The sequence below is a fragment of the Euprymna scolopes genome, chromosome 7 (genome assembly GCF_053919585.1).
Source record: "Euprymna scolopes isolate OS-2025 chromosome 7, ASM5391958v1, whole genome shotgun sequence".
Classification (NCBI taxonomy): Eukaryota; Metazoa; Mollusca; class Cephalopoda; order Sepiida; family Sepiolidae; genus Euprymna; species Euprymna scolopes.
Genome location: NC_136488.1, coordinates 65,646,364 through 65,659,502, shown reverse-complemented (window position 1 = coordinate 65,659,502; position 13,139 = coordinate 65,646,364).

The following is a 13,139-nucleotide window of genomic DNA, read 5'->3' as shown; positions in this document are numbered from 1 at the left end:
TTTGAACAAATATTTTGAAAGTTATGCTAATTGATATATTTTCTGGTAATTTTAAGTGTATATCGCTTTATTGCAAGTGTCTAAAATATATATTTCTGGTAATAAAACAATATAATTACTTCATATTTCTATGTATATGACATAGAGAACATTTCCATTAACAAAACAAGAACGAGTTCCATATTATTTTGTTTACGGAAATGTTTATTTATCAAAATAACTCCCATACTTCTAAATCACTTTGGATAGCCTTTTGTCAACTGATGATGTCAATCGATGGTTTTGAGGTGATATGATGCTATAGGAAACTTCCAAATCTTTCTCCAATGTTCATCATTCGACGAAAATTAAACACACCCTTAAAAATATTTAATCTTTATTATTGACCAGAGTTGCTCAATTGGGTTTATATCTGAAGAACAAGGTTTCTATGCCATCACATGTTCTCCACTAATGCCTAATGACTCACGGTAGAATGCTCTGGTCTTGTCTGAGTGGGACGGCACATTGTTGTGTGCATAAAATCAATTTGCAGTGACACGCTAATGGAAGGTCACCAAACCATGATTACAGATGCTCATTTAAAAATAAAATATAGGACTGGATTGTCAGTTTGACACCTTCTGGCACTCGAAATGGTCCAATTAGTTCTTCGCAGATAATTCCAGCCCAAACCATTACAACACCACCTCCCCGTTGACGATGGAATCGATGAGGGGTAGGGAAACCAAGAGGACTCCAACGTTTGGCCCACCCATCTGGTCCATCAACGGTTGCTCTGGCCTCATCGGTGAAAAGAACATTTTCAAAGCTGGTTTTCACGTACTTCTCAGCCCAAGTTTGGTTTAAAACAGACCTTGCTATAGGTTTAATGTTTATTGCAATTTCGTTTAATACATGGAAGCGTGTCTTTCTGGACGAGGAAAGTATTCCAGCCTGTCAAATATTGCTACACTGTTGCTTCCCGGCTGCTGCCCGGCTGCTGCCCGGTTGCCACTCGCCTGCGTGGTGAGTTGACGGCGATTTTTTTCTAACATCACAAGCAGAAACTTAGTTTCTTGTGTTTTGTCCTTTTTGCTTTGGTACTTGGATTTTCAACGAATGAATACAATGTTTTACAATCTCTTCCAAATCCCTTGGTTAGATCTAGAAGAGAGAAACCTTCTGCAAAGCATACAACAACACATTAATTTCACTAGCTGTCAATCTACCCTTTCTAGACATTTTGGAAGACCTGCAATAAAGTGATACACGCTTGAAATGTCAGAAAATTAAAAACATTTGCATAACTTTCGAAATATTTGTTCAAATCCTACAAACATCAAGGATATAACGCACCTTGTTATGCTCTTCCAGTGTATCATATTTCACTTCTATACGGTTCATAGCAATTTCAAAATTAAAATATATTGATCCGCAATAAACGATACATAAGGTTTGTACATGCTAGAAATCATTGTAATAATAAAACAGCACAGTCAAAAAAAAACGCAGCCAAAATAACTAGAAAGCGCATACCATGAGGATTGCTTGTCCAGCGATTTGCTTCCAACTCCACCCTAGACTCAACAAAAACTCCATCCCACGTTTCTCCATTCTGACAAAATCCACACTTGATGATTTAAAATTTACCCTTCTTCGTGCCCGCGATATCATAAATAACTAGAATACTTCATGGCGTGTAGGCTTTATTCCATCCATGCTATATTAATTAAAAATGCTCACCTAACTTAACCCCTGTATTTCCACACTCTATGAAAAACGTCTTGCTGAAGCGTGCCTATGTTGTATCAATATAAAAAAATTCTGGTAAAAGAACTCGCTCAATTATCGCCCTATCAATCTCCTCCTCTTATTCAGTCAAATAATTGAGTCATTAATCAATCCACCACTAGTCTACTACATCGTAAAATCTTTCATCGTGACCGATAAGATGGATTAAGGCAACACAGTTCTACTTCATTTTTTTAGCGGTCATATCTGACAGCATATACCCTGCACTAGGTACGGCGACGGAAGTAACAGCTGTAGCCCTTCATATATCCAAAGCAACTATGGCATTAATTTTGCATTCAAATATTATTTTGATACAATTCATAGAGCACATTCATGAATAATAAAAAAACTCATAATATTATGAATAACGCGAATAAGATAAAAATGATGATATACTGTTAAGAACTACACCTAGGAGTAGAACGTATTTTTATCAGGTTGACAAGAAAGTTTTTGCGGTCTTTAACCTTTAAATTCAGATGAACAAAGCCTGTGAGTAAGCCTTGCATGAAAGATTTCTAATAAAAAATAAATCATATGGTATTACTAAAAGAATGTTAAAAATAATTAGATCTTTCTTACACAAGAGTAATAGCCAAGCTGTCATTGATGGACGTATATCAAAACAGCATGATATTACTATAAGAGTGATCTAGGGGTCGATTGTTGGACATTCATTATTTCTAATATTATAAACAATATCACGATAACATTGCGTCTGAGACGAATATATATTCCTGTGATAAAACGCTTTATAATAAACATGAAAGAAAAACGGATTTACACGTATCTAAGAATCTTTAGAAAACGACCTATAGTCCTTAGTGTGATGGGGCGTATATGGGTAATAATATCTAATAATACTCAAGCTAAGATTTTTTCTTTTAACAATTACAAGAAGCCTTCTCAACCACAGATGACTAATAAAATCCTACCTGAGACCTATGAGTTTAGAGTTGTCGGCACAGATACATTGAGAACATTACAGACGTTGCTTCAAAGACACCAGCTACCGTGCTAGAAATGTACTCACACCAGAGCATATCCTTATCTCTACAAAGCCATCATTCACTCATGCATAGATTAGTGTTGCCACATCTGGGTTGGTGCATCGATCACTTATCTCTCATCAGTTGAAAAGGATCCAGAAAAGAGTCTCCAGTCTAAAAGGACTCGCACAGTTAACTAAGTTCCAGCCCCTGTCCCACTGCCTCAATGTTATGCCCCTGTGTTTATTTTACAATTTTTTTTTAAATAGAATGCGCTCTAATAAACTCCTCGCATTTGAACCTTGATGTTATATATATTTAAATACTTTACAGAAAATAAAATGATTCTTTTTAAGCGTCTCTTGAGAGATTAAAAAATAGAACAAAAAGTGTAATTTTTTCTTTCGAGGGCTCCAGATGGTTCCAATGTCAAGGTGTTCCGTTTTTTTTAAATTCTAGAAAATTCCAGTAAACATGAATATAAATAAACTCCAATAGCTTCATAACTTCAGTGATTAAATCAGTTCTGAAAGGAACGCTAAGTTGGGTCGAGCTTTCACATATATTCCTGGGAAAAAATCCGGTCGTAAGATATTTCCTAGAACAAGCTTATTGCAAAAACTCTCACAAAATAAACGAACATTTGGTAAATATTGATTTTCTGATTTTTTTAATTTTTTTTTTATTTTAACCAAAGTAAAATATATTATATTTCCTCAAACTCTATTATTATTATTCCGCGCAAAAGCTTGTAATAAAGAACTTGAGTGTTGTGTGTTTACCCCTAGACATTTATCTTGCACATAATATATATTGTGTGGGATCGTCAACTTAAAACTTTAAAAATAAAATACCCCTGTAACATATATACGGAAGGCTAGTTCGTGCCCGTAATTGTAATAATAAAAATATAATTTAAAGAAAATGCCTCAATAGCATAATCTATTTTTCGGGGGCTCGTCTTACCTATATTATGAAACCTCGTCATAAATAAATAAATAAATAAATAAATAATAATAATAATAATAATAATAATAATAATAATAATAATAATAATAATACTCTAATCGCATAAGATATGTGAAACTAATATTGTAAATTTTCCGTCCAAGTTTGTATGTATAACCTGTATTGTAAAACTCTTAAATTACATGTCACACACAATTGATAAATAATTAAGTAAGTGTTATGTAGGCTTAAACTTATGCTTTTGTTTAGTAAAATTAAATAATAAAATGAGTAAAGCTCAACAAAATTTGCGGATTATTTTTACTACTACTAATATATATATATATATATATATATATATATATATATATATATATATATATATACATATACATATATAATAAAAAATCTTAAGAAACAGAACATCAGGGATTAAATTGTGCAGAGAAAAGTAATAAATAAAATAAAATAAAATTTGAATAAAATCTAAATATTAGGATTATTTAAAAAATAATATATTACAAAAAACAATAATTTTTCGGCCAATGGTAACAAATATAAAAAAAAGCATTTGTACCTGTTAAAAATACAAACGATAAAAACGACACATAATAAAAGAGAGATTATAAAATCTTAAATACAAAAAAAACAAAAAACAAAAAACCCAGCGTTTTTATAAAAAATAAAATAAAATATATATTACACCATAAAATAAAACAAATTAATAAACTAAAATATTAGTAGAAAAATTGAATATTACAAACTTTGGAAAACAATAAGAAATAGAAATGCAGTAGAAAGAAAACAAAAATATATAAAGGTAGCGAAGTTTACAATATTCTTAATAAACCTGGCAAGAAGAAATATTGATATTTATTAAATTAATTAAAAGAGAAAATGCGAATAAAATAAATCTTGCTTTATTTCATAGAAGACATTTTATGTTTAACCGAACTGGAAGCAGACTCTTACAAATTACGAAAGTCGGAGATTATATCAAGTTAGATACAAACTTAACTATGTAAAAAGTGGAAATAAAAAATATAATTGCGAAACATTTGTAGAGAGAGATCTTTTAGACTCATATAGTGTCGAAACAGATGACCACGGTAACTTGCGTCTTCAACTATAAATAAAAACATTAGAAATGTAAGAAAAAAACAGAATTAGAAAAAATAGGGCTGGTAAAACTAAGATTACAACTAGAAAATACAAACGAAAATGCAAATAACTTTTCTGTTAATACAATTTTCGATGTAGGAAGATACATAATGTTAGTAGCACTATTTAGTGAAAGAATAGTAGAGAAATATGTTTCTCTTTTTAAGAAAATTGCTACAAATTTAGTAAGCCCTATGAGATTTTGCTAACACTTGCAATCTGTTTTAACGAGAAAGCAGCTGACATATACACTGCACTTGCTATACCGAATGCATATGAATTGATACCGGATTAGTATGGGTTAAAATTCACAAAAAGAAAATGAAAATCATACTTTTGTAGAATTGGCAAGTGAGAAAACAGATCTCTTCAGTAGAGCCAAAATATAAACAAATCATGATAAAATATTACAACATTTTTACTGGCCGAAACTAAAATAAGATGTCATCGGTTTTTGTAACTCTTGTCAAACTCGCCAGCTGGTCGGAAATCCAAAGCAAAAATTCTGTCCACACATTTCAAACATATTTCAACATTCGAGAAACCATTTATTAGTTGATTGTGTTGGTCCTCTACAAAAACCAAAAGTAGGTATCGACACATTTTCCAGACGTTATTCCTCTAAGAGATATTAAGACAAAAATAATTATTAAGACCTTAACACAATTTTTCTTTTCAGTTGTGATTTCCATCAGCCATTCACTCAGACCAAGGATCGAACTTTATATCTGATCTGTTGTAACAAGTAATGGATGAAATATCTATCAAACAGTACAAATCTACTATTATTACCCCGAATCACAGGTATCTCTTGAAAATGTTCATTAAACAATAAAGTCTATGATAAAAAAAATCTGTTTCGAATATCAAAAAGATTGGGGCGATGGAGTTCATTTTCTTTGGTTTGCTGCAAGAGAAGCCGTTCAAGAATCTTTTGGCTCTAGTCCGTTTGGGTTTGTTTTGTCCATACAGCAATCGGTCCTTTTAAAAGAAAAATAAGTGAAAAATGGTATATATCTTTTAGATTATGTATCAAATTATGAGGAAAAACTATACAAGGCTTTCCAAATAGAACAATTGAATTTAACAAACTCTCGAATTAAAATTAAATTAAGATACGATATGACAAGTACACAAAGTAATATTTAAGTGGGAGATAAAGTCCTCGTATTTTTTACCAATTTCGAGATAGAAAAGAAAATTAATAAGTTAAATTATATCTTACGCACTCCAGATCGAAGGAAGAAAAATAGAATTTGGCACATTAATATGATGAAAGCTTGCACTGATAGGAATGATATAACTAAAATGAAGCAAGTCTCAACATGAACAAATATTATAGACGCTTATTAAAATACAGTACATTTAGACAATGAAATAAATATAATTACTTATACGCTAATAAAATGAAAACGCATTTAGACATACGCCACTTTAGTCCATTAAAAAAAATAGAAATCATATCTAGTCTAAATAACAAATTTTCACATGTTTTGATCAGTGAGTTCAGAAATTTTTTTTCCAGATATTCCTAGACAAACAACAGTACATGATGCATTTGTAGGGGGAAACCCCCGTCAAACAGCATTTTTACCGGATACTTAAGCTACAATACTTGAGGAAACAAAATTAAATATATGATGGGAAATGATATAATAAAACCAAGCAACAGTCAATTAAGTTCACCTTGTATTCTTGTACGAAAACTTGATGAAACTTACAGATTCATAATTGATGTCGAAAGGCTAATGTGATTACAAAGGCTGGCTCTTTTCTAATTCCTAGAATTGATGAGTGCATTGACAACATCAGTAAGTTAAAATATGTCAGCAAATTTGACCTGATGGAAAGTTTCTGGCAAGTACCTTTAACTAACAAAGTGAAAGAAATCTTAGCATTCATCACTTCATATGGTATATATCAATACAAGATTTATGTCGTTCGAAATGAAAAATACACCAGTAATATTTCAGAGAATGAGGCATTCCATACTATATGATATTCATGGATGTGAGGTTTACATAAACGATGTAATTGATATAGTAACACCTGGGATGAACATCTAAATATTATGAATATGTTTTTCTTTAACTACAAGCAACAAACCCATGTGTAAAGTTAAGCAACAATGAATTCTGTCACGCACAAGTGGATCATTTGAGGCATACTGTCGGTCATGGACAAGTAAAATCTATTACGACAAAAGTCGATGCTATCATAAAATATCATGAACCAACAATTAAAGACAACTCATGAAATTTTTCGGTATGGCAGCATTTTGTAAGGATTTTAAACAATAGTCCTCTTATTAATCTCCTAAAAAGACTGAAAATACAAATGGAGCTAATCCTGCAGTAAACTTTTAAAAGATCAAATCAACTTTTATAAGAGTTCAGATCTTGCAACTATAGCCTTCTCTAGACAATTTAAATTACAAATTAATGCTGGTGATGTGGGAATGCGTAGAATTCTCATCCAAGAAGGTGAGCAAAGTATTAAGAAAGCTGTTGGATACTTCTCACGAAAATATAGCAAATAGCAAACGAATTACTCCGTTAAAAAAGACTGTTACTTTGTTATCAGCCGTACAAAACTTTGACTTTTATCTTAATGTAACTGTAGATCCTATTTTAATCTTCACTGATCACAATCCACTCACTTTCTTACAAAACATGATGAATAAAAATCAGAGGCTTACAATATTGAGTCTACCCTTACAATAATACATAATTATAATCGAACACATAAAAGCAAGAGACAACATTATTGCTAATGCTTTGTCTATAACATAACTTTCTCTTTACAAAAAGAAAAAATATTATTGAATAAATTCACACAAAAACTGTGTATTTATAAAATATATATCTTTCATGTATTCATGTAAACAGAAGACACATAAAATATTAAACATGAAAACGTTAAAAAATATGTATTAAATTTACTAATACCTAACATTCTCATTAACAAAAACACAATGTAAAATTAACAATGACTAAACTATTTTGCAAAGCTTCCTCTTTTTTTAATGTTTTTCTTTATATTTGACTTTCTCATTTTAGAAGTAAAAAAAACACTCTGATAATGTATAATTCTATAATTGACCTAAATGTCTATATTATGCATGCTTTCATATCCAAGAATGTGCATACCAAGTTCTAGAATAAAGGTTTCGAAATCTATATTTCAAAACTTTTATCTTGAAGAGGGGGAGTGTCATGATAGGACAGTGTTCCGGTTAAAATATGAAGAGATTACCATTTGCTACATAAGTAAAAAAAAATATAAAATAAATATAAAATAAATATATATATAAAATAAGTAATGATATAAATCAATACTATAATATATCATAATATATATTATCTATATAATTATAAAACTCAAATGCCCTTGAAATCAGTGTTGTAACCCCACACCTAGTTTACGACTTCCTGTTGCGCATGCGTACATAAAACCTTCTCCTGTTTTTACATCGTTCATTTCTGCATTACGTTTAAGTTATTTTAACGCAGTTTTCTTACAAATAAATGTACTTTAACCCGTTGACAACCATGAGAGCATTTTCCATCGTCGATTTACCCACCGCCTTCCTTTTTTTTAATTTATTCCCCATTTTTTAATACACCTTTCTTAAAAACATATTCATACAATTTCTTTTACGCTACCAACATAAATAAATAACCCCCAAAATATTTTTTTTAATTTGCTTTACAAATAAATAATCAACACGACAATAAAACGTATTGTTTTACTATTTACGTGTTCAGCGTCCCAACTATTTTCGCATTTAAATTATCCACATAAACTATTATTAATACTTTCTGCTTTTTTACATAGTTCATTTCCGCATTGTCTTAATTCATTTTATTGACCTTATTATTAACAGATAAATTAAATATTTGATCCAATGGGTCATGAATTTTTGTTTAAAATGAATGTAAAAAAGTTACATTTTTTCATTTTCTATCTAAAAAGCCATTCATAACATAGGAGAGTATTTTTAACTATTCTGTACTTTCAACTAACAATTTCATTTAAAAAAGATATATCAAAATTTGAATTTAACTTTAAGTATTATGGTATCTGTCAGTGAACATTTACCTATAAGTATGGCAAACCACTTATAATTCAAGGGCTGTAAGTTTCTTTTTCAAAAATAAAAAATTATAAACAGAACGACTCATCGAAATCTATCTATATTCTTTTTTCATTTTAATACAGTTTCATAGAAATGTTTCTGTTATGTCACAAAAACACTATTTTCTTTACGTCACAAGTGTTAGACTTATACATTAATTCCATAGCTAATATAACATACTGACCCAACGGGTCATGGATAGTCTAGTATTATATAAAATTAAATATATAAAACAACAGAAAAATGTAATCTATAAGGTCTAATGTCAGTTGGAAAAACGCAATCGCACCACCCCTATTAATAAAACAGTGACAACAGTAATATTGATAATAATAATAATAATAATAATAATAATAATAATAATAATAATAATAATAACGAAAACACCTGGGCATGGATGCGAAAAGGACATATAAACCGAGAAAGAAAGAGACGAAACGATAAACCATATAGTAAGTGAATGCAACAAACTGGCCCAAAAGGAATACAAAAACAGGCATGACCAAGTGGGGAGGGCGGTGCACTGGGAATTGTGCAAACGGCTGCATTTTGAGCGTACAGATAAATGTTACAAGCATGAACTCGCAACAGCACTCGAAAACGAGAACCACAAAATCCTATGGGACATGGACATACAAACGGATAAACCCATCCAAGAAAGAAGACCAGATGTCGTAATAATTAACAAGAAAGAAAAATACTGTCAAATCGTAGACTTTGCTGTCCCACCTGACCACAGGGTGAGTATGAAAGAAAAGGAGAAACGAAGCAAATGCACAGAGATAGCCAGAGATTTAAAAGGGATTTGGATGATGAAGAAAATCAAAATAGTACCGATAATAGTAGGAGCACTAGGAACAATTCCGAAAAACTTCGAAAAAAGAATGGCAAAAATTCGAATCAGAGGAATAACTGCAAAAATACAACGCCTAATGATAAGGAAAACGGCTGAAATATTAAGGCAAACCCTAGAATGTGGGGAATAACACAAGACACATCGTGCATCCCTCCATTGTCTCATCAGCTCCCCCCTCCCAATAGAAAAGTGATACCAAAGACCCAAGAAGGGTCAAGGAGGATGGAAAGACCGAGGAGAGAGCACTGGCCAGACCTCCGCTGGACAAGAGCGAAGAGAACTGGGATCGTGGGGAAGCTTAGTGCCACTCATATTCCAGTATAAACCAATCGCCACTACCAGCGAGAAATCAATGTTGCGATGACGCAAATTTATTTGCAAATGCTATCGAAGGAGGTGGAGAGAGCTGGACGTCTGGGGAGACTTGTTATCTCTCAGCTTCCAGAGAACACCACAGGTCTCCAAACCGATCGTTTGCTGACTTGTGTGAAAGCTCCATGTGAGCCAATAATAATAATAATAATAATAATAATAATAATAATAATAATAATAATAATAATATAATAATAATAATAATAATAATAATAATAATAATAATATAATAATAATAATAATAATAATAATAATAATAATAATAATAACAATAACAATAATAATAATAATAATAATAATAATAATAATAATAATAATAATAATAATAATAATAATAATAATAATAATAATCAGCACCAGCAGCAGCATAATGTGTTACCTTTTTTTGGAAGTGGCATCATTTTATTATCATAATAATCATTATGATGATGATGACGATGATGAAAACCTTCGAAACTAACCCGAATAAACTACAAATATTTGCCAACCAGATTAAAAATGCAACAGAAGTAGAAAAAAGAGTGCCCCCCAAGGAACTAAAACCGCAAGAAATCTTATATACTAGACAGCTTACACGCCCAAAAAATTAAAGAAAACACACCAGCCTCGACTTTTACGACGCAAAATAGTTGTAAAGGTTCAAGGAAGATAGAAGTATCGAGGAGCGAGACCAAACTTCATCTGATTGAGTGTGAAGAATAAGCGTGACGTTTTATGGTACCGAATTCCTGTGAATAATAATGAGAATTGCGAGCGCGAAATCAGATAAGCAACTGTCGTAATAAAGCAACGTCATTTGCAAAATGAATCGAAACATGCGAACATTAGTGGACACCGGGGAAGACTTGTTGTTACTCAGACTCCATGGAATACCTCTCATTATTATCAGTGAATAATCTTCACACCCTTGAAGTTATTTAACCAGATATTCAGACACGGAAGTGTTTGACTGATAACGTTATGCATGTGTATATGTTTGTATACAGGATTTACCACTAAATTAATTAAACGATCATTACGAATTTTCGAAAGCATCTGCTATGCATAAAAGTTCAGATGTAGGCTATATTTAGTATATATTAGTTTTATGTAAATAGTTTAAAAAGGAAACAAAAACCGTTTGTGAAAATTCAAATACCTCCGATTAAAACAGGTGCATATGCTTATATATTTGTATGTAAAAGTTTTATTCCTTAACTAATTTAAAAATCATTACAAATTTTGGAAGACATATGCTATGCGGAAGAGTTTATAATTAGGTTTACGCTAAACAAGTAAAAAAGGAAGAAATTCCGATCCAGGTATGTGCATATGTTTATATATTTTTATGTGCAGGATTTACTACTAAACAATAATTACGTATTTTGAAAGATAACTGTTAGATCTAAAGTACGTAGACGGCCTCAATTTTGTTCCATTAACAACTATTACACAGGCTTAAAAACAAATCTTATATGAGTTTCAGGTCAAAATACCCTATATATCAAATTTTAACTCTATAAACAAAATGTTAAGAGAGGAGTTTAGTAGAGACTTTTTGCACACACTAATAAAATTACTTTGGATTGTTAATCCAACAGGGGGTGTGTGATGTGTCTAGTGCATCCACGTTGGGAACTCCAGAGGTAGTAAGTTATGGCCCACCGATATGTGGCCATGCCCTGGCACACTACCAACTCTTACCCCACTGCCTTGTAGGTACCCATGGTTGGGAGAAGACTAGGGGAACCAAGCCCAAAATCAAACACCACTTCCTTGTGGGCCTTATCACAGAAAAAAAAGCTAAGAGATGGGAACTCTGACTTCAAATCCTACTGTTGCCTTGCAGTTTTCCTTAAAAGGCTATGGAACCTCATCCAGAAAGAAAAGGCGTAGTAGCGGACACAATGGGGCGACTGTTTACCTCACTGAGATTACTTTCGGTCAGAAGCTGCGCCCTCCTCTGCTGCCAGTCTTCGCGGGTTCGCTCTACTGGACATGAGCATTGGAGGTTCAGAGGGTGTCTATCTGATGCGCAACATATATTGCACCTAAACTGCGCAAGCAAGTTTGGAGTTAAAGTGGAAAGTCCTGTGGTGATGGAGTGAGACGCCAACATCAAGGGATAAAGCACTGAGACCCGACTAGTCATCGTCAAGACTGACGGACTACATGATATATATATATATATATATATATATATATATATATATATATATATATATATATATATATATATATATATATATATTACTCTCAGCTGTAGCAGATTAAGTACTTAGTAAAATTCAGTTGTAAAGTTACATTTCGGAGGTTAAAGTTTAAATCCTTAACGAGGTCAACACTGGCGAGTTATTAGGGCTTCTGTCCAGGCATAGCTGACACAACGAGTACATTTTACTTTCGTAAATTAAACAAAGAGGTTCGTTCGAAATTCCGTGCAAATTCTCGAGTTCGACAGAAAGATTCCTGCATTCTACAAAATACACTTTAAAAGGGCGGAGGTTACATCGACCAAAAGGTTTTAGAAATAACACTTAAGATAAGAACAGTAGTCCAAAGAATCCAAATAATACGAAGAATTATTTCTCATCGCCCAAATTTACAAACGTAAATTGAAATAAATATAACATTTACGTGCCAGATAGATGCTATCACGCTACGTTTAGATTTGGAATGACTTCGACGTGTCATTAACTGCGGTCTTCATATCGATGACATTTCAGTTTTCAAAAATGTTCGCATAAGTCTGAGAGTCGCTTGAAATAAACAAATAAATAGAAACATTTGAGAGAAAGGTGTCATCACGAAAACTTTGTGATATTCTCAATCACGCGCGTTGCTCTAGTGATCGAAAACAATTAAGATTCATTCATATTTATAGATTTTATGATATCAAAATATCGTCTGGTTATTAAGT